Source organism: Choloepus didactylus, chromosome 1 (assembly GCF_015220235.1).
Source record: "Choloepus didactylus isolate mChoDid1 chromosome 1, mChoDid1.pri, whole genome shotgun sequence".
In the NCBI taxonomy this organism is placed as follows: Eukaryota; Metazoa; Chordata; class Mammalia; order Pilosa; family Megalonychidae; genus Choloepus; species Choloepus didactylus.
Genome location: NC_051307.1, coordinates 103,022,101 through 103,050,028, shown reverse-complemented (window position 1 = coordinate 103,050,028; position 27,928 = coordinate 103,022,101). Strand labels below are relative to the sequence as shown.

The 27,928-nt window shown below is 39.6% G+C and overlaps 1 long non-coding RNA gene across 3 annotated transcripts; it reads left to right on the top strand.

The window, feature by feature from the left end:
• The first annotated feature begins 43 nt into the window (after positions 1–43).
• LOC119535963 lies at positions 44–27,928 on the top strand. 3 transcript variants are annotated; one of them, XR_005217326.1, is made up of 4 exons: positions 44–472; positions 16,283–16,435; positions 18,477–18,699; positions 27,900–27,928. It is a non-coding gene; the product is annotated as an uncharacterized LOC119535963 (long non-coding RNA). The 3 variants fall into 3 exon arrangements; XR_005217325.1 differs by lacking the exon at positions 27,900–27,928 and adding an exon at positions 14,812–15,107 and having other exon boundaries at positions 18,477–19,448; XR_005217323.1 differs by lacking the exon at positions 27,900–27,928 and having other exon boundaries at positions 18,477–19,448.

Sequence of the window (27,928 nt, the reverse complement as noted above, 5' to 3'; positions counted from 1 at the left end):
CAATCCCGCCCTCAGATGGAGGAGGCTGAGATTGTCCTCCCAGGCTTTCCCACCACTGAACACAATTTTACTCCAAGAGCACCCTCTGCTGGATTGGTGCAGGACCCAGTGGTCTCAGCCATCTTGGAAGTGGCCCCAACAGGAACTCTGAACGGGTGAAAAGGAAGACTGGAGTTTCCTTGCGAGTTGGGTTCCCACTCAGAGAAGCCCTGAGCTATCATTGTTTAAATACTAGCCCCCAAATAAGATGGATCCAGCCCCTCTCCATTTCTCATTCTATTTCAGTTTCATTCTTTGCCTCATCCTGCTGCTCAGCATTTAGGGAAAGAATTCACAGTGGTGTCTCCAGCCTTAAAGATCATCTTGCGGTAAAGAAAATAAAATTTAAAGAGTGGACCTGTGGTCTAGCGACATGGGCAGAAAATCAAGGATTCTACCTTCTTCTTGAGGCCTAATTGGTGGGTTGTAAAGGGTAAGTAATTTCTTGGAATACCTCCATTTCTAATCTTGGGTCTTAAAACTCCTTTGATTAAAAACCCTCATCAGCCACTCATTGTCTACTAAATTAAGTCAGCATTTCTTACCATTGCATTCAATGTATATTTGTAAATTTATAAACATTATTTTGTTTGTATTTTGTTTATCAAGGTTAATTGTTGCTAAACATGAACTTTGCCTTGAGCTATTTTTAAGTAAATGAAAATGTATTGGCATTGTATTTTTGCTCATTTAACATTTTGGAATATCAACGTCATACATTTCAGACTAAACAGGCTCTGAAAACTTAATCTGTTTATAATTTCAAACAAGGCAGAAAATACTGTTCAATTAGCTTTGGGAACAGAAACAATAATTGATACCTACAATTCTATCTTTAATGCTGATATTAGCCTTAACATGTTTTTTTTTGGAGGAAAACAAGGTGAAATTACTTTACATAAAAAATGTTTTAGGGGCTGATAATCTCTGAGGTGCCATGTAGACAAAGGAAGAGGTAGAGTTAGGAATATATTTGTTGAATAACAGACAGTAATATGGTAACCGTTAAAACAAGGCTGAAAAACTGAAGATTAAATTTGGATGATACCTTAGAGAAGATTCCACCCTTTTATAACCCGGATGCTGAAGTGAAGACAAGAAAGAATAATTTTCCCAAAGGCTCATGGCCAGTTATTGATGGAGTCTGAATTGGAATCTGTATCATCCAGTTCTCAATCCAGAGCTCTCTCCATTACTGCCTTTGGCTAACTACTTTTCCTGCAATGGGACTTACGGGCAAGAGATGCCAAGGTGCCTTTGGAAACTGCTGCCCAAATCCCAGTGAAAATAAAAAGAGGTTCCTAACTCAGCTTCTGTCCTGTTTCACTGTATTCTTAAGAGTCTGAGAAATGGGGCATTTGGTTTCTTTCCCCGTGCTGACCCCTCATTCTGTTTACACATGGCAGACCAGATGTCTGAGAAATAAAACTAACATTTGCAGCTGCTATCAGGGTGGAACTCAAGAGGTTCCATGTTTTGGTCCAGCATATCAGATCACATTTAATTTTTACTGCTGGCTTGCACTTTATTGCCTTCAGCTCCCTTCTAGAAAGCCTTGACTTTGCCAATTCATATCAAGGCCTGCACTGTGAGATGATAAGGGCTTCTTGAGATAACTTCAGGCCATCTTCACGTGGGCCCACATGACCAAAGCAATTACTTTGGGACCCCTTTCTCCCGTCATCCCCTGCACCCATTCCTGCATTTAGGGAGGGGAACACATTCTTCTAAATGATAATGACTACCAGCAGTTCTCCGTAGCAGGTAGAGGCCACAGCTACTAGGTGAGAGACAGTGTATTGTGTGAAAAGAACATGTGTTTTGGGTTTATTTAAAACCTGGCTTTAATGTTGGCCCAGTCATTCCTGGCTGTGCAATTTTGAGTTACTTAACTTGGAGCCCTATTTTCCTCATTTGTTTTTAAAATAGGGATAGTAATACTTATTTTTCAAAGTGCAAGTATTTAATAAGACAATGTATATGAAAAGTATATCATACATAGGAGTGTCCAACAAACTGTAGTCATTATTATTCTTTCCTGACTTTTTTTGTTTGTGTTTTAATTTTTTTTCCTGGAGCATAAATGAATGATGTAGCAGCTCATTTGTGAATATCCAAGACAGCAGAATAGGCCTCTTGCCCTCATACTATTTCTCAAGGGCTCAAATAATGATTTATTGTTATCAATAATAGTCATTTTATTTATGTGTTTAACAGTTTTCTAAGCATTCTTTTTTCCATTTTATTATCAAATATTTCAAATCTATAGCAAAGAAGAAATACTTTCATAATATCCATAAACCCACTACTTAGATTCTACCATTAACATTTTATTCGACTTGCTTTATCATTTATTGACCTATTTATCCATTCTTCTATCCATCCATCAATCCACATTTTTTATGCATTTCAAAGATATTTGCAGATCGTTACACTTCCCATAAATTCTTCCGCATATCATCAGCTAGATTTCAGCATTTCTTTTGATGTTAATTTATATACAATGAACTGCACAAATCTTAATTATATGTTCACTGAGTTTTGACAAATGCATACATCTGTGTAACTCAAATCTTAGGATAAATAGAAAGTTACTATCACCCTGGAAATTTTTTTATTCCTCCTTCTAGTCAGTCCTGCCCTCCTCAACTAGAGGCAACCTCTGTTCTCATTTTGTTCACCATATATTAGTTTGGCCTGTTCTAGAATGTCACATCAATGGAATCATGGAGTATATACTTGTCTGTGTAAGTCCTCTTTCACTCAGCATAATGGTTTTGATATTCATCCTTGTTATTATATATATTTGCAGTTTGTTCATTTATATTAGAAAGCCACCTTTAGTGAGTGGTGCTAATACCCCTGTGAGACTATCAAATTGATTTAAAAAAAAAAAAAAAAAAAACTTGTATGTACAAAAGCAAACAAAAAAACTTGGAAGGCTAATCACCAAGATGTTTATAGTCTTTTCCTCTGGGGTAGCAAGTGAGGCTAGAGGAGGAAATGAGGGAATTTTAATCTTGATTTTAAGCATTTTTATATTATTTAAACTGTTTACACAAATATCTAGATTTACAATATAGAGAACAAATAAAGATATTTTAGAAAATAAAACAAGTAAACTAAGCTGCTTGGGAGATGGGAAGAGAGCTGAGGGTCTCGTGCTCCCCAAGCTAAGAATTTGTCTCGTGACCTACTCATAGACCAGGGAACTCTTTGTGATACTGAATAAACCTAGAACCTGGAAAATAAGTGGAGATGGCCAACTCTGGATGAGAAGACTACTGACAGAAAAAAATATGTCAGGGGTATAAAATATAGGCAGATTTTGAGGGAAAAAAATTGAGAAGATAATTAAGAGGATTGAAGGAAAATATTCCAAAAGAAGACTAATAGAACCATAATGCCTCAGCAAGTAGAGCCAGAGAATCCTAAAGTTTTAGATCTGTAAGAGGTTTTAAAGAATATTTATTGTGACTCTCTTAATTTGAAAAGTGCAAATGAGGCCTTACTTTAAAAAAATGATGTAATCTATCCAACAATTATAGTTTAGAGCTGACGCCAGAGGTCTTAAGTGATCATCAGTGCCCCTTGAGGGCTGGCCTATGTCTGTGTTGTTTCCTGTGCACTGTGCCAGGTTTTCAGGTGCTTGTCAACTATTGAAAGAGTGAATCTTGTCCTGAACCCCCATTTTACAGATGTAGAAACTGAGATGTGACCTGACACTTTCTCAGAAGAACGTATATCTTACCCAGAGGATAATAACCAATGATTGCCAGTTTCCACTGAGTCACCACAAGAAGAGATAGATTGAAATTACATTTGAGGGAGCTAGGTTAGATATTAGGAAGACTTTCTTTGAAGAGAGGGCTGTGAAACATTTGTTTCTTAATATCTTTAAGAATACAGTACAGTCTCATAAATTGAAGGATTTTAAGTCTGGTGCTACTTGCCAGGCTAGAAGACAGCTCAAGTTCCTTCCAGTTAAAAAAAAATTAAAAAAAAAAGAAAAAATCCAAGATTTAAGACCCTTCTTACAAAAAGGGTGTGTCAGGGAGTGATTTAAAAAGTCTGACCCCTAGTGGTCATTTCTCTGTGTTAGACTGAAGGGGAAAAAAGCTCCCCAAATTAGGACAACTCAGATTATTTTTGGGAATTGGAAAGGAACCATAGAAATTTCCTAGTCTATTTTTACAAACAAGGGAACTCAGACCAAGAGAATAGAAATGATTCCCAACCCCAGATACTTTGTAGAGAAGCTTGAGTGAAGCTAGGACTTTCAGCTGGTGCTCTGAGTTCAAGATCCAATTATTTTACCTGTGATAGTCTCTCGCATTCAATGAATTTGGAAGCTGGAGCCTGGGCAGACACTTGGGCTTCAAATAAACTGATGGTCCTGTTCGTTAGCTATTCATAAGAAATTATATTTTAAGCTAATTGAGCATCCAAAAATAATCTATTCTGTTCTGACAACTGTGTTATAAAAAGGTGACCACAGACAAACTGCTGTCCTCTCTGGATATCAATTTCTTAAAAACAGAGAACAAATTACATGATCTCTAAGGTACTGTCCAGCTCAAACATTTGAGGATTTCAAGCATACATTGTATCTTGTCACAAAATTATCAGCACAGGATGGAACTGTTATTACCACAACAGCTACCCTCCCTTTTAGAACAGGAGTTCTTAATCTGGAATTCACAAATCTTGTGGCATCCATGGACAGGCTTTATAGGGACATCTATGAACTCTTTTAAAGTGCATGCAATTGTTAATACACTGGTGCATTTTTCTGGAGAACACACCCACAGTTTTCACTGGATTGTCTAGGACAACCTCACAATTTGTAAAAATCATAAAATTAAACTAAACAATGGGCCAAAGTTTCCAAGAAAGAAAAGGAAGCAAGCTCTGAGACTTAATAGCTACAATCTATAGAATTAGACATAGTTTCGTGTCAATTTGCTTGTTGACATAGAGACAACAAATATACAGTGGGGACACAGGGGATTTATTTCTTAATCTTTCCTTCTTTTCTGTGTTGAGGAACACTTGGTTGCTCAGTACATGTAAGTCCCAGTTAACTGACTGAAACCCTCCATTCCCTTTGTCAAACTCCTGACCAATGCCCATGACATGCAAAATGCTTCTGGCTGGCAGGCTGCGCTCTAAGGTCCCTCTGCATTTCTTCTCCCACCAATTGAGTTCTATGCTCACCAAAGGTCAGTTGGTTTTCCCCTAAACACTTTATGCCAGTTATATTAGTTAACGTAATTACAGAATATAAATATTATGCAAACATATGAAAGGTGCCTGTGAAAATAAAGAGACTTACCTCAATGGAAATTAAGTTGATGGCTTTAGAAAGACCCAAAGGGAATGAGTTGCTGAAAAATGTTCTAAAATTAGTTTTTGGATGAGACAACTCTAAAAGAATGACAAAAAGTAAAAGCTAGAATTCTGCAGGTTTTTAAAGTTTTACTCCACTAAAACAATCAAACAAAACAAAAACAACTCGCCCAAAACTGGAAATAGTGGAGGCTGCATTATGGAATTACTTTGTTCTAGAAAAACAAGACGGAGGTCCCGAATTGGAGAATGCATGCTCAAAGAAAGGCTTTGGCAGTACATCAAAAAAAAAAAAAAAAAAAAAAAAAAAAAAAAAGAAAAAGACTGGCAAATGAGTGTCTTAAGTTAAAATAAATATATTTATATGATTCCCTGCTTTAACCAACTTTTTTGATTAGCTGACAGTGAACCACAATGGGTAAGAGTGCTTCTTTAGTATTTAGATTAAGGCGTCAAGTGAGTTCTAAGAGTATTGGTTTACTTGGGTCTCCAGAGTGCTAATCTTTTGAGGGTTTGGTCTTTTTAAAATTCTCATAAGGTTTGTTTTTTATCTTTGAAAATCTGCTTCTTGTAAGCAGTTTTCAGAGCCTTTTCCCCTTGGCAGTAAGCTTTTCCTCAGAGCTAGGCACCATGATATCAGCTTTCACACCCTCTGTTAAATTAATGTTTGTTGACCTTAGCAACACACAGAATCATGCAGGGTCTTTTGTGGTTATTACCAACATTACACCATCCCTTTTTAGGGTGTAAGAGCCACAGACATGACATACCTCTTGCCCTAGCTTTGTTTTCTAGGGGAATTCATGTTATAGAAACAATATGACCAATAAAAAAAAATAACTATGCAAAGATGTTCATTGCAGCATTATACATATAACAGCAACTTTACTAAAAATTACTTAAATATTTAACAGCAAGTGAATAATTTTATTAAAGTATTTTGGCCCAATATTACTTGGCAATTATTGTTGGCTTGTTATGCAGTTAAGGAGAATCATAATTGTGAAAAATTTTAGCAACAAGGAAGCATATTCATGATAGTATATTAAGTGAAGAAAGAAAAATACAAAATGGAATGAACTTCATGATTATACATGAAATTGATGAGCAGTTGAAGATCTGGGGTTTTTATCTTTTGGCAATTTCTCATTTATGTTTCATTCTTTCAATAATTATAGAACCCCACATTATGCAATGATTGGCCACTTTTTCACTCATAGTGTCCTGGGTGGCTTGAGATGTTTGGAGTTTAACTCAGAGTTTCCTATAAGCACAGATTCACTTCCCAGAAGAATGGGGCTTGGGCAAGAGCTCACTCAATTTTATATGCACTGGGGTGGAAGGTGACTTTGAGATCATTCTGGTCTACTCCGTATAAGATGTGTTATATCATTTGCCAGTGATTTGGTCTTGGTCAAATTAGATATTCACTCTACTACTTAGTTTTCTTACCTGCAAAATGGGATAATAAAAGTTATCTATGTCCAAGGTTTGTTGTGAGATTTAAATGATATAAAATATAGTTCACGGCCTTCAGTAAATATTAGCTATTAGTATCATAGATGTCAGTAGCTGAGCCAGGGCCAGAATTCAGGTTTCTTAACTCCCTAGTGGGGATGTTTCTATCACACCACATCACAGACCTTTCATCTTGGTCCAGACGACAATTCTTTGCTTTGCTGAGTGCTCGGTAAGAAAAAATGTCATTCCAATAAGACCAAGGATACCATGACTTACATAACTCCTATCTGTAAGGCAACCAACAATCTACACTGTAAGCAAGACTACATTACTAAAACTATTAGGGTTATCATAAGGAGAGAGCACCCATGAACTGAAAGTATTCTTTAAATCATACAGAACTGGGCTCAAGTCCTCTGCCCATTAATGTCCTGCTTGACTTCTTGTTCTGCACTGGCTTTTATGAACCTCAATTTCCTTATTGATAAAATGAGGATAAATAGGGACAGTCCTTCCTTTACAGATGTGATGTGAGTTGTCACATGTGAGAGGGCTTTGTAAAGTGTGAAGTGAAATACAATTCTAAGTGGTGATTTTATTTTTTTAATTATGTTATTGAAAAAAATACTGATATAGTGCTTATTACGATGCCAGGCAATATTCCAAGGGCTTTACAAAAAGTTGTTAATTGAATGGACTCTTCATAGCATTCCTATGAGGTATGTATTAGTCAGAGTTCTCCAGGGAAACAGAAGCAACAGGAGATATCTGAAAATATGAGATTTATAAAAGTGTCTCACGCAACTGTAGAGATGCACAAGTCCAAATTCCATAGGGCAGGCCGCAAGCTGGCAACTCCAATGAATGTCTTTGATGAACTTCCCAGGAGAGGCTGGCTGCTGAAGAAGAAATGAAAGTTCTTTCTCTTCTCCCTTAAAAGTCTTCAACTGATTGGATTAAATCCAGCTGATTGGATTCCCTCAATGTGGAAGACACTCCCTTAGTTGATCGTAGATATAATCAGCCACAGATGCAATCAACTGGCTGATGATTTAAAAAACCAGTCTTCTGGTTTATTAACCAGCCAGGAAATGTCCTTGCAGTAACAGTTAGGCCAGTGCTTGTTTGACCAGACAATTGGACACAAGGTATGTACGTTATTATCCTTGCTCAATCTCTGGAGCTGAGGTTTGAACCCAAGCAGTCAGGTTACAGAGTCCATGCTTTTAGCTACTGTCCTTATGCTGCTTTATTATCACTGAAAATGTCTGGGCTCAAAAGTAAAGAAACATAGGTTCTTCTTCCTCACCAAAGTTCGAGTCATTCAATTCAACTCAGTCTAATTCAATTCATTTCAATTCAGTTCTATTCAGCTCAATCCAACCCAAGAAGCACTTTTTCCAAAGTTTAGTTGGCTCCAGAAATCACTGCACTCAGTACTGTGCGAGCTTACAGAGAGCAGTAGGACCCAAGAAATGTGGGTTTTGATGGGGAGGGTAAGGCAAGCATAAAAATGAAAGTAAAATATGGAGTAGATAAGGCAGTCTCAAAAAAGAATGTCAAATCCATTACTTTGTGATGTCTTTTATCTCTACTGCTCACGAATGAAAACTGGCTCATCCAGGAGGGCAAGTACAGGTCTCCTTGAACCACTGAGTCTGGGTGGGGAAAAAGTTGATGGTTTTAGATTGGGCTTGTGTGTTCAACGCTGGGACCACTGGCCTCTGCCTGGTTCTAGCCCATGTGGTCAGCATGTGGCCAGCAGCCTGAGGGTCCCATTCCAAGCTAAGATGAAGTCACTTCAGTGGCCTAGCTTGTGTGTGATTCCTTGTTCCCTTTCTCCTCCTAAGCATTCCAAGGGAAAACTGCACATGGATGGTATTTTCTATTGCTCCCACATAGATGTTTTGACCATTAAAAGAGATAATCTATATAAAGCACTTCACACAGTATGTGGTGCTCATAAGACGGCAGATATTACTGTCATTATCCTAAAGCTTTGCCATCTGAACATTGTCCCATAGTTTTCTCTGAGAGACAGAGGAGATTGGTCAAATGGCCCACGGCCCGATAGAGCATGACAATCATTTTAGGAAGCTCTGTCTTCCTGTTCCAAGATGAAAACTGGGAGAAACCAGGCTAAGAACATCCAAGATCGTGCTCCTGCTTGTCCAGTGGTCATGCTGTACTGAATCTGAGTATTCCCCATGGGTAAATTGTTCCCTTACACAACACTTTTTAATGTACACAATTAAAATGGCTTGCATATTAAAATTTGAGGCATGTATAAGTACCTCATAATTAACTGATGTCTATTTAACCCAGACAGCTCTAGCAGGTTAATTTGATGTCTGTTATGAGACTTAATAATTGTGAGTGATTTTTTTTAAAACAATTTACTGGTATAATCATTAACTACCCCTAGATTATCTTGTCAAATTGATAATTAAATGCCTCAAAAATTCATTATTGAGCCAGTATATTAATAGGAATGTAATTAAGTAATGTTTGCTTATGTAATCTAGAGTTTATTATCTGTACACTTATTTTTCTTTTTTGTACTTATTAGATCTTCCTAGGGGCCTCTTCAGAATCAATAGAAAACCAAGAGTCAATAAATTTCTTATTAGATCCAAATGAGCAACATATTTTAGAGACCTTGAAATAAATATGGATTCACTATATCTGTGTGTGTTGGAGATTATTCCTATTTCATAGTAAGATTATTAGTTGGGAAAACAGAGCTTCTTCCTTTCCTTCTATTTCCTCCTGCATCTCTTCTTTTTTCTTTCTTTCCCATCCTTCTTTTCTTTCTTCCTCTCCTTCCTTCCCTCCCTTACTTTTCCTTCTTTTTCTTTCTTTCCATCAAACATTTAAGTGCCAGCTATGTGCCAGTCATTGTACAAACACTGAGGATATATAGAGCTTGATTCCAGTTGAACAGAGTGGAGGAGAGGCACCTGTGAGAAATTGCAAGGCAACCTGTTTAACGTTACCCTAGAGGTATGCACCAAGTGCCAAGGGGGCACAGAGGAAGGAAGAACTAACTGTATTTGTAGTCAGGGAAGATTTCTCAGAGGAGGTGACATTTGCACTTGCCAGGGAATAGGAGGTAGGAGTTTGCCAGAGAGAAAAAGTCAGAGAGGGGCATTGCAGGACGAGGGAATGGCAAGTGCAAGGTCCTAGGGTCAGGAAGGAACATAAGCCATCCAAGGAATGGTCAAGATTCAGATGGAAAGGGATAGATTTTAAGCTACTGATTGTCATAATTAGAGCCGTGCTTCCCGAAGGATAACCGAGGAGGATAGAGCGGGGATTTCAGGAGCTCTCATTTATACCGTTATGATGCCTGTGGCTTGCCCTGACACCCTGAGTTCTCCAGAGGTCCACTCACACTCCAGTCTGGCTCGCTTGACCCTTCCCCACCCCCCATCCTCCTGGTGATCATCATATGCCCAGAGTTTTACAGGTCATGCTGTTGTCACTACAAAGATATTCATGCTTGTCAGATCACATATTCAAATTTTGATAAGTAAAGTCACAACTTATTTCAACCTGGACCTCCTAAAAAGAGGAACCCATAGTTCAGTTTAATTATTTCCAGAACTCTCAGACATACCCAGGAACAACAGAATTCAAACTCAAGGATGTTTGTTTATGTGAGCAACTGTGGATAAGATTTAGAAGGGAATGGAACTTAAATGAATGACTTTGTGATTTTTCAAGCCTCTCTGTAGAATCCAATCATTCATAGCCTTCTTATCCTTATGGCCCCTGAGACACATTGGAGTCAGTTGTAATAGTTCTTGTCTTTTACCAAGTGTCAATTGCCATAAATGAAGCTGCCTGCTTGGGGTTGCTCCAGGCTAGATGGCTGGGTGCCTTTTGGTGAAGAAGGGAAAGAGGGAGACAAAGAGAAGGTAAAAACAAACAAACAAAAAAACACACACTCTAATATTTAAAACAATTATCATGATGTTTGGAAATCAATTTCATATCATAATGCAATTCTTGAGCTTGGGCCCATGGAGCTTGGGGGCTCTCTGTTCCCAGGGAAATAAGTACCGTGTATTTCTGATACTGATGTGCTCTGCCGGTGCCAGGACTACCTAAGTGACATGAACTGTGACCAGCAATGTTAAAATGACCAAAGCGATCACCTTAGATGATGTTAGACAACAATGTCGGTGAGGATTCAAGTCAATGGCTAAATAATCCTGAGGGTAAAAAATTCTCTAAACTCTGTGCCTGAAAGTGCTTAAAGTGACAAAAGATACTCTATAAATACAAAGTAGCTTTACTTTAAAAAAAAGTTTGTTTAAAGCTGAAAGTTCCAGGAAGATCTGCAGGTTTGACCAGAGAGGTTATTCAATTTATAAATTTACTTTTTATATTTTTACTTTTAGAGCAGTTGTAGGTTTACAGGACAATCGTGGAAAGTACAGAGTTCCCATATACCTCCTCATCCCCGCCCCCCAGTTTTTCCTATTATTAACATTGTGTGTCTGTGTGATACATTTGTTGCAACTGATGAACTAATAATATTATAATTATATTATTAACTAAAGTCCATAGTTAATTCGGTTTGCCAAAACTTCTGGACCAAGATGCCAGATGACATTTTCTTAATATTGGTGAAGCCTGAACAGGAGTCTGATTACTCCACTCGAAGTCCCTGGTCTGCCACCTACTTAGTGACTAACTCTGGATAATTAGCTTTCTCTTTCAGGGCCTCAGTTTCCTGATGCCTAGATAGGGATAATGGTCCCAGGCGTGCCCATCTCACACCATTGCCGGGAAGATCAAATGACCCATGGATATAAAATATCTTGTAAATACAGCACAAAGTCCTACATCAATGTGAGTCATTAATATTATGATTATATCTAAAAGGCTGTAAATATTTCAGAGGAAAATACTTACGTATTCAAAGCATATGGTTAGAGTTAGGTGCTGCCTTATGGGATCCTGGCTTCCAGATACTGATCAAGGGTTTTACACTTGGTTATTCTCTGAGAGGAGTCGTTCCTTGCAGGTGCTGCTCCACTGAGGCAGTTACTGGACTTGCCCATTGGCCTGTCTGCATCCTCTGTCTGTAAGCTCTGTGAGAGGCGGGGTTGTGTCTATTGTGGCAGCATAACACGCTGCTTAAATGCACAGGATTTGGGGGCAGGCCATCTGGCTTTAGTCCTAGTTCCAACCCTGACTCACCACTTACCACTTACCTACTCTGCGTCTTTGGGAAAATTATTGCAACTCTTCAGGTCTTAGTTTTCTTATCTGTGACATGAGGATAGTAAATATGCCTACTTCATAAAATGGTGTTAGAAAGATTAAATAAATTAGCTCATGTCAAGTGCTTAATACAAAACCTGGAACATAGAAAGAAATCAAGGAATTTTAGGTATTTATTATTATTATCATTGTTGCTGTTGCTTTCCCTTGTATCTCCAGTGCCTAAACATAGTGTTTAGCATATAATAAGTGTTCAATAAATGCATAGTGAAAGAACACAACAGAAAGCCCTTATCCCAAGAGATACTCAATACTGAGATTAGTGAAATTTAAAGGGTAGAAAAGATCAGAAATGGAAAGGATTGAGTTATGTGTGCTGGGGCTGCAAACTTTGGGGACATTTGACTTTTTGTCTTTACCAGCAGGAAGAGAACTTCTACCAGAAGGGCAACGCATAGTATTGGCATGACACTTTAGAGTTTTCCAAGAGATTTTAAGGCCACCATCTTATTGGATTCCTGCACCAACTCTGTGAGGAAGGTGTTATTATACTACTCACTTCACAGAAAAGGAAATTGAAGCCAGGAGAGGGATAACGTTTTGCTCAAACATCACATATCTGGTGAGCAGTGGAGCTGAAATTAGAATTTAGGTCTTCTGGATCACTGCTCTTTCCTCCAGTGGGAACAAACCCAAGACTGGGTATCTGTTAGGGGCCCTCAAGAGCCTGGTTTTTCTCCCTGACTACACAACCAGAATTAGGTACATAGGTCTGTATGCTGATTTCTTACAGTAATCCATTAAAATCTCTCACTCATGAGTTTAGCTAAGCTCTTGTGAAGCTTTTTATCACCCCAGCTTCTACTCTGGTTTTGAATCTAAATTTCCTTGGCATATGAAAGATGCTTCACCATCACTGGGCTGGGTTTTCCCCTACAAAATCTAAGCTGATATAACCAGTCCCTGTCTGATACAGAATCCAGAAACCCTGGAGGTTTTTTAACCTATGTCATTTAGGCATACTAGATATAGAAGTATAATTATAGCATTGCTCAACTCCATAGATCTTCCACATTGTCTACAGAGAAAAGCATTTTTCTCAATAATTCTAAAACCCATGATAATTCCTTCCCAGGAATTACCATCAGTTTGCAAAACCAGCCTGCTTATCCATTGACTGACCTTTTCTCCAATCTCATTCTTTCGTACCTCTCTGCAGCACTGAGCACCTTTGGCAGCCATTCCTCCAGTGCCTTTTGAGTCCAAATTACCCTAGTTCTTCTCCTACAACCTTCTCTAGCTTTTTCATAGCCTCTGCCTTTTTTTACTTTAACACTCTGGGCATTCCCCTAAGCTTAAGCCTGTGGGCCCATGTTTTCTCTTTTCTCTCTCCTCTCATGTTCTTCGCTATCAGTCATTGTGCTAGGCACTGGGTATATGAAGGCGAATAAAACATAGTACCTAGCCTCAGGGAACCCACCGTCTAGCAGAGGAGAGACGGGTATATGAACAAAGACCTCTGAGTCTAATGACCTGTTGTAAGAGCTTTGATAGGGATTGTTGGACCTTGAAGGCACAAGTATCATCAGGTTGGGGCAGAAAAGTCTCTTTGGAGGGGTTCTTCAGAGATCACTTAAAAGATGAGTAGGTGTTCTCCATTTGGACAAGGGAAGGAAGGGCACTTGAGGTAAGGGGACAGCTTGTACAAAGGAACCAAGAGAAGAAACTTGGGTTTTGTTTCCCAAATCTGAAAAATGGGAATAGCAATACCTATCTTACAATGTTGTTGTGAGGCAATTAGCGTATGATCAGTAAGGGGCAAATGATAAAAACAAGTTGTTTTCTCTCACCAATCCTGTTTCCTTTTTTTTTTTAAAGAGGGAATTGGACCAGAAGATTTTTAAAGGCTTTTTCAGATCTGACATGCCAAGATGCCTTAAAATCCTCTAGGGAAATTCAACAGCAGTGCAATCTCCCCTCTTCCCTACACTGTTCTTAATAAAGAGGCTGGCCAAGCCTCAGTGCTCTCTCAGTTCTGAACACACAAATTATTTACTCCAAGTACCATCAATTTTACTGACAAACAAGTGTTGCCTGGTTAAGTATATTTCACTGTTAAATGGCCTGGCTTGTTTTGTATTGTTTAACTTTAAAACATGGGATCAACTTGCCTCCTATACTTGATTATGAACTTCCTGAAGCAAGGGATGGGTGAAACTGGAGTCGGAGCAAGAATACGAGGTTCAAGTTCTGGCACTGGCACCTCCTGGCTGGCAGATTGTGGAAAAATTAGTTTAGCCTCCATTTTCTCATGAGCTAAATGGGGAGCATAATAATGATCACCTTTAGGAATCTTTATGATGTTTATATGAGATAATACATATGATGTACTTTGCAAACTATAAAACATAAAGATAGTCATTTTTATGGCATTTGTTTCTGTGCCTGTATTAATCAAGGCTCTTTTGGTTACAGCTAACAGAAACCGAATTCAAAGTAGATTAAATAAAAAATGAAATTTTGAACACCCAAGACTGAAAAGTCCAGGGATATATAGGCAACAAGGATCAAGTAAGAAAGCCAGAAATATGTTCTCCTCCATGTTGGCTTCTTTATCAGGCATCTTGTTTCCTTGGTGTCCCTCAGCAGCTGTAGGTTTACAACTTATTGGTTTAACAACTTTAGTCACAAGTTGGCTTTTACTTTTTTTTCAAATAATTTTGACAGAAATTCCACAACCACCTCTCATTGGACTGACACGGGGATGTGCCCATCTCTGAAGGCTTGCAAAGTTTATCTGCTGCTTGGCTGCGCCTGGTCTATCCCACTCCTAGGGTCTAGACAAGTTCCTCCTAACTCACATGGATTGGTGGTGGGACGAAGAGTGAGACACTGGTGCTGCAATATGGGAAAGTAGGTGCTGGAAAGGCCCCAGCATCCATCATAGCAGCCTTATCAACGAGAGCTAAAAGGACAAACACTTGATGTGAGGTGATTTGGCGATGACTCAGAATCACCGTCTTGTGAGTAACATAAATGCATTCCACAGCAAGTCTAAAAGAAGACAGGTCATGGAAAGTTCCCAAAGAGAGAATAGATAGGGCATAGGTTGGAAGCCCAATCAACATTTATTGCCTTGATTTCATTGATTTCAAACTGGTCTGAAGTTTACTTTTCCTGGCATTGGTGAGCGTGAGAGCCAGAGGAACAGAGAGTTTCGAGACTGTATTTTTAAACAAAGTCTTTTCAAATAAAACATTCGCTCATTTGAATACCTGTCTAAAAGCGGGAGGGCCTCTGATGGGTTCACCCCAGGACATGCTCCGTGCTGTGCAGCCAGGCCGAGGGCAGGCAGGAAAGGGCAGAACCCACAGCGACAGGAGTGTATTGTCTCCTGCCAGCTGGGGCTGCTCCCTCCTCCCACGAGACTCCAGACAGCCGGGCCTCTGGGCTCTGGTGTTCTTTCTGGTAAGCATAGTCAGGAGCTGATCTGGGCGCCAGTGTTCCTCGCCCTGGTGGCAACTGGCTATATTTATTGGCAGTCATTGGACAGAATCTAGTGAAATAACTGGGAAACCGCGGTGATGGTCCTTGACACTGTGATGCTGATATTTTGTTTGGAAAATGGACTAGGCCAAGGAACTAGAGGGTCTTCCACTTCTTCCTCCTCATCTCCTTCCCCCTCCCTCCCTATCTCCCTTCTCATCTACTTCTTCTCCTTCCTCCACCCAGATTTGTCTCTTCCACTAGGATGAACTCCCCTTGAGAATAGCTTTTATATCTTATTATGAGCAAAGCCTTGGTTGGGGGACAGATAGCAAGATAAAATGCACATTCCATCCTTAGACTTTCCTTGTGATAGAGGGAGCAACACACTGCCACAAACCCCGGGTAGTCAGTGGTGGCATCCTCTAAGGCTCATCTGATAGTCTCGGAGTTCAGAGGCAGGAGAAGGAACTTCTGCTGGGGGATGTACGTGATGCTTCCCGAGGAGGGTTTTATATGAGTTGGGTCTTGAAGGCCACCCATTCTAAAAACACAAGTAATCCTGGCAAAAGAGCAGAAGGGACACGGGCACAGCCACAAGAGGGGCCTCAGGCTTGACGCACAAATGTTTTTTTGTTGGCCTACAGTCCTTCATGCAGACCCTAATTAATTTTAGTTTACACAAATTGCTAATAAACTTGGTTATCTACAGATGCATATGAGACCAGAAATAGCAAATCAGAAGAGGAGAGAGGGCTGCCAGAGGCAGATCCACTGAAAATGGAGAAAAGTACAAGGTTGGAGTGTGGAGTCAAGCAGCCCTTTAAACCTAGAGAGTCTTCTAGAATGTCATGATACTTCAAAGGTCAGTGAAGAAAGTGACAGCCTGTAGTTCCTAAGAAAAGGCTAAATTATATTCTTTATGCTTTGTTTTAGAAGGTGGACAAGTGCATAATCGGTTTCAGAAAGATTTCCATCCTGATTTGATTACAAGAAAGTTTGTATTAAAACCATAAACCTTCAATGGATTGGAAGTCTGTAATGTAAAAAGATTTATAGTAAATCCAAAAGTTCTGTGGGTCATTTTATGTCATACATCCCTCTTCCAGTCCTGTTCTTATCACCACTCTCCATCCCACATCCCTAGGATTTCTTTTCCTTCCTCCCTGTGGTTTCCACTAGCTCCTCTCCCAAGTTGGGCTCACCAAGCTACAATTGGTACTTCTTCTATGGTGTTTGGAATATGGAGGTGAGGGGATAGGGAGAGAGGCTCTGAGGCAGGGCCTAGGAGCATGGGCTGTGGTCTTAGCTCCTTACCTAAGATCTGAAGACTGGAAAAGTCACTTCCCTTCTTCAGCCTCAGTTTTCCCATCTGGAAAATGGGACCAGGGACCCTTATTTGTGGTGTCGTGGAGACCAAATACATGAACGGATGGGAGTGTTCTTGGTAAACTGTGCTGTGGGTCCATTCTCAGCCCACGCATAATGCTTTTGCCCCCCACCACTAGTTATCATTTGCACACACATCTGTCTCCCTCATTTGATTATTAATTTACTTTAGGCCATGTTTTTCTTTCTTTCTTTCCTTCCTTCCACCCTTCCTTCCTTCCTTCCTTCCTTCCTTCCTTCCTTCCTTCCTTCCTTTCTTCCTTCCCTCCTTCCTTCCCTGCTTCCTTCCCTTCCTTCTCTTTTGTATCCACCTGAAGAAGGGCTGCCTCAAATGACTTTGCAGATCACGCACACTGCTCAACCCAGGATTGGGGAGTAGTATTCATATAGGCCATGATGTCAATAGGGTCTGCTAAGGTGGGGCAATGCAGGGGTCCTGAACACAGTGCCTAGCATGATGCATTATTTGTATTTATTGCAAACACTAGGAGCTCTCTTTTCCATTCTTAATATTTAAACCCTACCCTGGGGCACAAAATTTTGGATTCTGGGCCCTGAACTAAAACTTGCACTATACTATTCAGCTTCAGACCCAGCTTTCAACCTCCCATTATTTCTTTGTTTGGACAGAACTGGTTATATTCTTGGCAGAATCTTTCCAGCCACAGTGAACTTCTGGTGAAGAGGGGTTTGGGCCACCAGGATTTCAAACTAAAAATAAGTAAAAAAAAAAAGCTGGCAAGCTTGGTAATTTAGGCTTTGGTGTTTCAATCCCCAAATCTTTGAAAAAGGTGATGTCTCAGCAGCCAGGCTTGTAACTGGAAAAAAATCACAGTGTATCTCTCTTCTCCTCTTGCCTCAACCGCTCCAGTTGTTACTAAGATTTCACAGCATCTTTAGTTTCTTCATCTGTTTACTGGAACTAATCACACCCACTTCACAGGGTAGTTAAAGTCAATGAGATGTCGCATGCAAATATCCAGGCACAGGGCCTGGCCCCTATTAGGTGATCACAAAATGTCAGTGAATCTGAAACTATGGTGGCAAGAAGCTTGTGCCACCCACTCTCTGGCACTTCTCATTGTTGGTTAGCTCTGACATAGAACTTTCTACTAGATACATAGAGAAAAATCTATCTTTGTGTAACTCCCACATATGAGAGCCCTGGGCAAGGATGGGGTGTCTTCCCCTTTCCCTGGCGTCCCTGCTCAGTTCCCTAGCAAGGACAGACAGCAGAAGCCCACTGTGGTCAAAGGGCTGAGGAGCCAGACAAGCCTCTGTGGTTACACACTTATTTATTTCCTTATTTATTACTTTTGCAGCTGACATTTTACAATCATGTTATTTTGTGGTTTATTGGCAAAATGCATTGTGAGCCAAGTTTGCTTCAGATGTGCTCTGAGTTAGAAAAGGGTTGTAGAGGGGAGCCCAGAGAAAAGTGGGGGGAGAGTAGGAGAGCAGCTGCAAAAACATTATATAATTTATTTATCTGTCTATTAATGATCTTTTTTCTATAGGTAGGCTACCCAAGGGAGACAGAGAAACGAAAACTCAGAAAATACCATAGGCTCGTGTATAGTGGCATGAACAGATGAGCAACCTCAGAAGTAAAATGGAAAGGGCCAGCCTGGCAACCCCCGGAGGACAGCCTGCAAGGACGCTCCGTTCCTGCTCAACGACCCTTACAAAACGGCATCTTTTTAAAGACTTATGGAGATGTTAGAGGTTGATTATAGAAAGGTGATGGATAATGAATTAATTCAAGAATTAATATAATATTAACATTATTATAATTCAGCTTTTAAGTTTTAAAATAAAAATAAAACCCCCGTATTTTAGAGAATAGCTGAAGCAGAATCCAAAAGAAGCTCTGTCAGAAGCTGCTTTTCCTTTCAACTCTATAGTCTTCTTTCCCCACCTCCATAGCCGGCCCCCATCCCCAGGCAATGGCAGAGTCCTGAGAGAACTCCTTGCTGTGGATGAAGCCCATTTTGCCTGTGTTCAAGTTTGTTACCGCATTATTCCATCTGGTGGTTCCCCAAACCACTTTCCTTTTTCGCTCTCCTTGTAAATATTTACTTAAGAAAGTTCTTGCAATGGCAGGATCCTATATTGGTGGCTTGGAACAAAGCAAAGAGTCTTGATGTGTTTTATTCCCTTTACTAACAATTTGGTTAAGTGGATTCCCTCCCAGCTCATTAAAAAAAAAATCCTTTCATTTTAATAACATCATCAGAAACTAAATAGCATCAGAGGGAAAAATAAGTTTGCAATGTACAGCCTCCAGTGGCAATCTCTAGGCGCTCAGTAGCTGTTAATGGTTGAAGCAAGAACTGGTGATTTTCTTTAATGGCTGGAATTCAGTGTACATTTTAAGGCCTCATATCCCTGGGCAGGGCGAGGATCTGTGGGGCTTTTTTTGTTTATTTGTTTGTTGGTTTTCTGGGGCGACTGGGTGGATACAAGATCAGATAGCTGGGTCCGAAGCTCAAGACTTGGTTCCCAAACTTCAGGCACCAGCTCATCTTGCCTCTCTCTTTTTTTTTTTTTTTTTAATCTTCATTTTATTGAGATATATTCACATACCACGCAGTCATACAAAACAAATCGTACTTTCGATTGTTTACAGTACCATTACATAGTGGTACATTCATCACCCAAATCAATCCCTGACACCTTCATTAGCACACACACAAAAATAACAAGAATAATAATTAGAGTGAAAAAGAGCAATTGAAGTAAAAAAGAACACTGGGTACCTTTGTCTGTTTGTTTCCTTCCCCTATTTTTCTACTCATCCATCCATAAACTAGACAAAGTGGAGTGTGGTCCTTATGGCTTTCCCAATCCCATTGTCACCCCTCATAAGCTACATTTTTATACAACTGTCTTCGAGATTCATGGGTTCTGGGTTGTAGTTTGATAGTTTCAGGTATCCACCACCAGCTACCCCAATTCTTTAGAACCTAAAAAGGGTTGTCTAAAGTGTGCATAAGAGTGCCCACCAGAGTGACCTCTCGGCTCCTTTTGGATTCTCTCTGCCACTGAAGCTTATTTCATTTCCTTTCACATCCCCCTTGTGGTCAAGAAGATGTTCACCGTCCCCGATGCCGGGTCTACATTCCTCCCCGGGAGTCATATTCCACGTTGCCAGGGAGATTCACTCCCCTGGGTGTCTGATCCCACGTAGGGGGGAGGCTTGCCTCTCTTTTAAGGTACTGTCTTTGTTTGCTTTGTCTTCTCATTACTCCTTCTCCCCCCCAACAATAAGTTCATCCTTGCCGAAAGTTTTAACTGACACCTCTCTATAGGTAAAAATCAAATCTCTCTCTTTAGCTGAGCCCCAGTTCTGTACTTCCAGCTGTTCTGGACATTTCAACAAAATGACCATCAATACTCAACTCAACAGGACCAAAGCCAATCTCATCTCCAGGTAGACGTGGTCCTGCTCTTGCTCCTGTGAATATAGCCCCCTACTCCCACCCAAACCAGCATCATTCTCCCAGACACTTGGGTCCTAAATCTCAATGTTACTTTGACACCTCCCACTCCCCTGCCCCCAATCTAATCAGTTACCAAGTGCTGCTGATTTTTAACTCCTTCAAACAACTTGCCTAGTAACATTTTTGTTTCTATCTCCATTGCCATTGCTATAGGCTTCTTTATACTTTATATATCCATTCGCCTGTATGCTCATTCACACAACACATATATTGATTGACTATCTAGCAGGTGCTGGGATGCAGAAATGGACAAGACAAAAAGAATCTGCCTCTGCTCTCATGGGAGAAGATACATGTTTTTAAAGTTTATTATAAAGTAGCATTTTCAGTGTGACCATCGGGGAAAATAGGGGAAGCCAAGAGTCTCTTTGTTTTCTGACTCTTCCAAGATCCTGCAACATATTGTTACAATATTCATTTACTTCTAATCACCTCAATTTCCTGCTCAAATGTCAGCAGCATCCCTTACTATCACCTACTGATTTCATGCCATTCCTTTATTCACTCTTTCATCATCCATATATTCTTGTGCTTCCTCCTCACACCATGCTGTTTATTTTCTCCATGCATTCACTACAGTGGTTCCATTTTCCTGCAATGCCCTCCTTTTACCTCGCTATGCCCAGCCATTCTTCACTTGGTTTATTAAAGGGTCATGTTCATTAAGGCAGATATCAACAACTCTAGGAAGACCTCATTACTCCTTGCAGTAACCTTCACTAACATACTCACCAGCTTCTACTCCATCCCCTCATCTCACCCATTAGGTACCTGTTCACTTTTCATACCTCTAGGAGAGCATCATAGCACTGATACTTATTCATCTGGCTGTCAATCCTTGGTCGTATGATGCTAGCCTTGATCTAAACTTTAGTTTATAGCAAGTCTTCCTTCAATTGAAAACCTCTGTTTTCCTTAAAATACAGACTTTGATTTGACTGATCTCTCTGGGCCTTGGTAGCTCATACCAGTGATAGAGACTGTTTCCTTTAAGTTTCAATCCATAGAAGATACTATTAACCTGGACCCCTTGGTCATTACTGAATTGTGCCAGATTTAAAACATGCAGAAGAGATTTTCCATACGGCCATTCATGATGTGACCTAGAATAAAAGGGCAGTGCATTTTGTAGCTGTGCTATAGCATCTTCATGAAAAACATCACTGCTCTATTCTCTTTTCCCGTTGTCCAAGTCACAGATGGGGAAAATGAGGTTTAAAGAAGTATCTTGTCCATGTTTCTGTGTACTAGTAGAGATGATAGGGATATTAGAACCAGGTAATATGAACACAAATTTCAATATTTGATTTCTAGATTTTGCATGACTGCAATAAAAACTGGTTAAGTGGTGGAACATTTTGTAAAGTTAGTCTACTTTGTTTTGATTCCTTATTATTCACTGTCCCTTTGACAAACTTTTTTATTTTTTAAACAAACGAACAAACAAAAACCCAGCCTCCCTGAGAATGCAGAGCATCTGCTTTGGAGATATCCTACAGCAGCAGAGAGCAGCCCAAGGCTGTTGGGCAACACCTGACTGCAGCCGGAGCGAAGATGGGGCTGAGTTCTGAGAAAGACTATATACTCTTCTTATTGGAAAGAGAGACATCATTTCGGGAAATATTCAATAAAAAGTTTTTGAAACACAAAGTCTTATTCATGTTGGGAGGGATTGAAAGGAGCTGTTTTCCCTCTTAAGGCTTGGCTCTGTCTGGAAGGATCCTATTTAACACAATCCAGACCGATTATTTTGTTGATTATGTTTCGAAACCCCTGCCCTTTAAACAAGGTCCCAGAGTAAATTGAGTGCAATTGCGGGAATTTTAATTTTTTTCTTTTCTTGATATTATTTTTTGAGTTTGAGGGAGAGGATAACAGGAGAGAATGAATGGAAACCTGCCCAAGGATCGAAAAATAAAAGGGGTGGGGTAGGGATGAATAGAGCAAAGATGAGAATTCTGGGTCGGAAACTCTTTTTGAATGAGTCATCCCGCAGGACAAATAAAACCTCACTCACCACTCTGTCTTCCTTCTCTGTAGCATGAGAAGCAAACAGTGGGGCCCTGGAAAAACATCAGCAACTTCTTGTAGCATCTGTAGGTGGGGAAGGTTTCCAAGCCACAGAGAAGGCTGCGAACCTGGCTTAACCGGGCTCTAGTTTTTCTCAGCCAAAAAGGAAGAACCTCCAAATTGACCTTGGAAAAACATATTCACTGAAGGAAAAAAATATTCTAAGCTCCCCCTGTGTATTTGTATTAGGAGATTTTTTTTTTTTTTGGAAAAGAAACAAATACATTGCTTTTCAGTTTTCCATGAAAAGAGTTTGAATGCTCTCAGATATGCACTAGGAGAATCCTTAGAGTAGGTTTTGAAAGGCTGTTGAGGAGGACTGAAGCCCTGTCTCTCTTTAATGAATACAAGGTAATCCTCATAGTATAGCCATATTCATATTAAAAAGCCTGAGGGGGAAAGCATTCTTGCCACTCCTTACTGCAAAGATCGCAATTAGCATTTTTATGAAGAACATAAACTCTCTGTGTATCAAAGATGCACTTTTATTACTCTGAAACTGGCTGGAGTAAGCATCCCACAAATGTTTGGCTCTTTCCCTTCCAGGAGAAGGCCAATTAAAACACAGTCTGTCTAACTGTCAGCCACTACCCACCCTTCAATGGGACGACAACAATGCCGAGATGGTAGCGTTGGAGCCCTCAAAAGTGGCTTTTCAGTTACGGGGCACCTGGAAGGAAAGTGATTCCTTGACTCTCATCACAGAAAATCTGAAGGCTTATTTTGCTCCCTCCCTCCCCAAACCTCATTCCAGTTATGAACAGCTTGATTTAGAAGGATGATTTAAATTGCCACCAATTGTGTCTCCAGGTTCCACTTTCTCCCACATCCAGAGCAGCAGGACTCGAGGGGAGGGGGCAGTTGACCAGGTTGCAGTGGCGCCATCATACTTTAACAAGCTGTGATTGCTCCCTGGAAAGCAGCCAGCGCTGGTGAGCTGCTATCTGGAGCGGAGACTCACAGCTGCGCAGTCCCACTGTCAGTCTACCAACTACCAACTGACTGCGCCATTTGACTTTGTGTCTTCAGGTATTGCCTGGTGTGACTAATGTTTTTCCTGTTAGATGTGGACTCTTTATCATGGCATGGGGCAGCAAGTGGAAAAGACAGTGTCTGGCTGCTTCTGGAGCCAGAGGTGATGGGCCAGGATTTACCTCATTCATTTGGTTCTATTTGTCAGCCAAACCGATCTTGCTAAAATATTTAGTCTCCATGTACACAACAAACTATCTTGAATCAGAGTTAGTAAATGATATAAATAAACTCAATTTCCCATTGAATGGCACAGTACCTAGGACATAGATAATGCCCCCTCCCCCCCAAATGAATGAAGGAATCAATATGCCAAGGTGTTGAGAGGGTGTAATTTCTGCCAAATTATTTTAGATACAATTTAATGGTATTTTCCTAGTGTGTCTCTGTCCACTTACTTCCACTTTTGTGATTTAATGAAACTTATCCATTTGATTGCCTACTATTATTACTTTTCACATTGATTCTTCGAGCTTTCAAGTAAAGAAATAGACTGCCTTCAGTATGAAACTAGTTAATGCAATGCTTAGACGTACAGCAGTTTTGAAGCTTTTGGCTGCATATAGGAGAATATCTGTCAAAATGGATTTAAACAATTGAGATTTATTAATAAAACCTACAAAAGAAAATGCCCTAAGATTAGCAGTTCTGGGGTTGGATTAGCAACTCACCAATATTAGAGGTTGAAATCAGTAACTCTGGAACTTTCTTGTTCTTACCTTCATGGTGTCAAGATGGTTGTTGAAATTCCAAATGTCATGTCTTCATAGCAGAATGCCTAAAGGATAACAAAAGAGATTTTTTTAAGACCAAAAAATCTTCTTTTTACGTCTAATTTCCCGTTGGGTCATATGCAAAGTAAAAACAGATTGCCTTTATTGACTTAGACCCATCATGATGAATTCTCTGGGATTTGGCATATTAATGCTCAAGCAAAATTGAGGTTTGTTTATCAAGAAAGAAAGGGGAATGGCTGTCACAGAAATACTTACATTTATTTTTCCATTTAATTGTTCTATAAGGTTCTTTATATGGATACTCATGTGCAGTAAGGATGAGTGATACCAGAGGTGTATGAAAGAAATGCTTATTAGTACTCACAAGTCCTAAACAGAGAGGAGCAACACACCTTGCAGGCTTATGGGGAAACATGTCAAGAGTGTCGGCTCAGCCAAGCAGGCAGGGAGCAAAAGAAAGGGTACAGTCAACCCGGGACTATGTCTTTTAATGTTATATGGGTTGAAGTGTAGTGGTTGTTCAAGCAAGGGTAGGGATTGGGGAGTTTGTATTTGACTTTAGTTGGGGTACGAACCTGGGTAGGTTGCAGGAAGAGAGAGAGAAGCTATTTATCTTGCATAAGTGGGTGTCAGGGGTGAAAACCGAGGGACCTCATGACAGGGTCTAAGATGCTAAGGCGTTATGACAATGTAAAAACCCCTGTGTTACTAATGACAGGTTTCAGGAATCATGACAGTGTAAAAAGCCCCTATTTTATTTTAATTCTCTACAATAATGATTACTGAGATGCCTTCATTTCCCTAAAGATGTGACCAGCTTTGAAGAGGCCAATATTAGAAATGATTCAGAGAAGCCAAAGACCAGGTCCCTCAACATGGCCAGCCTGTAGCTAGTGGGAGCACCTTCTTTAGTAGCAAGGGTGGGTCAAAGGGTACCAATGGATTTTCTTAAAAGAAGGCACAAACTGTCGCTTGGAGAAGAAAATGTCTTGGTTTAAAAAAATTCTTGACAAACAGCGTCATGGGAAAGTGGTACTCAGAGGTCATAGGTTACTGAGAGCCCAGGTTACAAAAGAGAAGATGAAGCTGCTTTGCATGAATCAGGAACAGAAATTTGGGAGTGTAGGGAGAACTGAGGGGGTACAGGGGATAAAAAAGAGAAGTGAGGAGATAGCATGAGGCTGAAGATCTTGGGGTAAAGTGGATAGTGACAATGTTCAGTTGCCAGAGAACTGAAGGGCTTCTTAGAACAAAGAAGTCATGTTCAATTTGGGTATATTTGTGTTGGTGTGACGTAGTCCCTCCTCAGCCACTTCCGCCAGGCCAGAGAGAGTAGACTTTGGAGATGGGGATGGGCTGGAATGGCAGTGGATATGCCCTGAGCAGCTTTGGCAGATGATCCACAAATGGAGCTGTTTCAACCAAAGTGGATTTCAGGATTTCAGAAACACAGGTATCTGTGAGCTGTAAGCACTCTCTATCTTCAGGCAGGAACAGAAATCTTGGAGAGACCTTCAATTTTCACGGGACACTGACAGAGTGAAGGAAATGAGAGTGAGTTTGAATCAGATTTATTGACACGTGAAGAAGGTAGAGGGATTCCAAGTATTACTTAGGTTATATATATACTGTAACAACATTAATTTTTAGAAATAACAGTCCAAATTTGTCTTAGATTATGAGTAATTTTAGAATATTTCCCCATGTATCATTCTGTGTATCCTGAATCTTCTGCTTTTGTCATATATGATTATGCCAATCTGGAAAAAATGCACAAACTTAAAAAAATTATTTTGTTTATTTATTTACTTATACTTTTTATTTGACTTAATTCTAGATTCATATGCAGTGGAAAGAAATACTACAGAGATCCCATGTACCTTTTACCCAGTTTCTACCAATGGTAAACTCTTGCAAAACTATTGCACAATGTTACAACAAGGATGGTGACACTGATGCCTTTGAGATAGAGAACATTTCCTTCACCACTAGGATTCCCCTGTCATCCTTTTAAAACCACACCCACTTCCCTCCAGTCCCACCTTCTCCTTAATCCCTGGCAACCACTAATCTGTTCTCCATTTCTATATATATTTTTCATTTAAGTAGGGTTATATAATGGAATTATACAGTATGTAAACTTTTAGAATTGCCTTTATTCACTCAGCATAATCGCTGGAGAGTCATCCCAGTTATTGTATGCATCAATAGTTCTTCCTTTTTTATGGATGAGTAGTATTCCACAATATGCTACTGTTTGTTTAATCATTCACCTGTTGAAGGACATGTGGATTGTTTCCAGTTGTGGGATATGATGAATAAATCTGCTATAAACATTAATGTACAAGAATATGAAACTAAGAAAAAACTTGTTCCTGTGTGAGCATAAGTCATTTCCCTGTGATAAATGTCCAGGGCTGCTATTGCTGGCTCATATGGTAGTTGCACATATAATTTTTAAAGAAACTGATAACCTGCTTTCCAGAGAGACTGTAACTATTTTACATCCCCATCCACAATGTATGAGGGATATGGTTTCTCTGCATCCTGCAAGCATTTGGTGTTGTCGCTACTTCTTTTTTTATTTTAGCCATTTTGATATGTGTGTATTGACATCTTGTGGTTTTAATTTGCATTTCCCTAATGGTGGGTGTTGTTGAATACCTTTTCGTGAACTTGTTTGCTTTTTTACTGTTGAATTTTGAGAGTTCTTTTTATATTCTAGATACTAGTCTTTTGTTGGATGTGTGGTTTGCAAATATGTTCTCCTGTATATAGATAAATTCTACACTGTAGCTTGTCTTTTCATCCTTTTGACAAGGTCTTTCATGGGGAAAAATTTAAATTTTGATGAAATCCACTTTATCATTTTTTACTTTTATGCATTGTGCTTTTAGTGTCAATTTTAAGAATGCTTTGCCTAGCTCAACATCTCGAAGATTGCCTGGTTGGGTTTGAGTTAATTTTTGTATATTTTTGTATAAGGTATGAGGCTTAGGTTGCGGTTTTTGTTGTGGTTGCCTGTGGTTGTTCAATTACTTCAACACCATTTGCTAAAAAGGCTGTCTTTCTTCCACTGAATGTTGCCAAGAATCAGTTGGGTATATTTGTGTGCGTTTTATTTCTGGGATCTCTATCCTGTTCCACTAATCTGTAGTCTATTCCTCCACAAATAACCAGACAGTCTTGATAAGTGTAACTATATAAAGTCTTGAAATTGCATAAACTGCTTCTTCCCACTTTATTATTTCTTCAAAATTATTAGCTATTCTTGTTCTTTGTTTTCTGTGTAAATTTTAGAATCATCTTGTTTATATCTACAATACATCTTGCTGTGATTTTGACAGGAATTGTATTAACCTGCACATCATTCTGGGGAGAATTGCCATCTTTACTATGTTAAGTCTTTCTAATCCAAGAATACAATATGTCTCACCATTTACTTCAATCTTCTTTCATTTCTTTCATCAGCATTTTGTAGTTTTCAGCGTATACGTCCTGTGCTTTTTTTGTTGGATTACACCTCATTATTTCATTTTTTGAGAAATTATAAATAGTATTTTATTTTTAATTTCAGTGTCTGTCTGTTCATTGGTAGTATACAGAAACCAGAACCCAGGAGAGAAG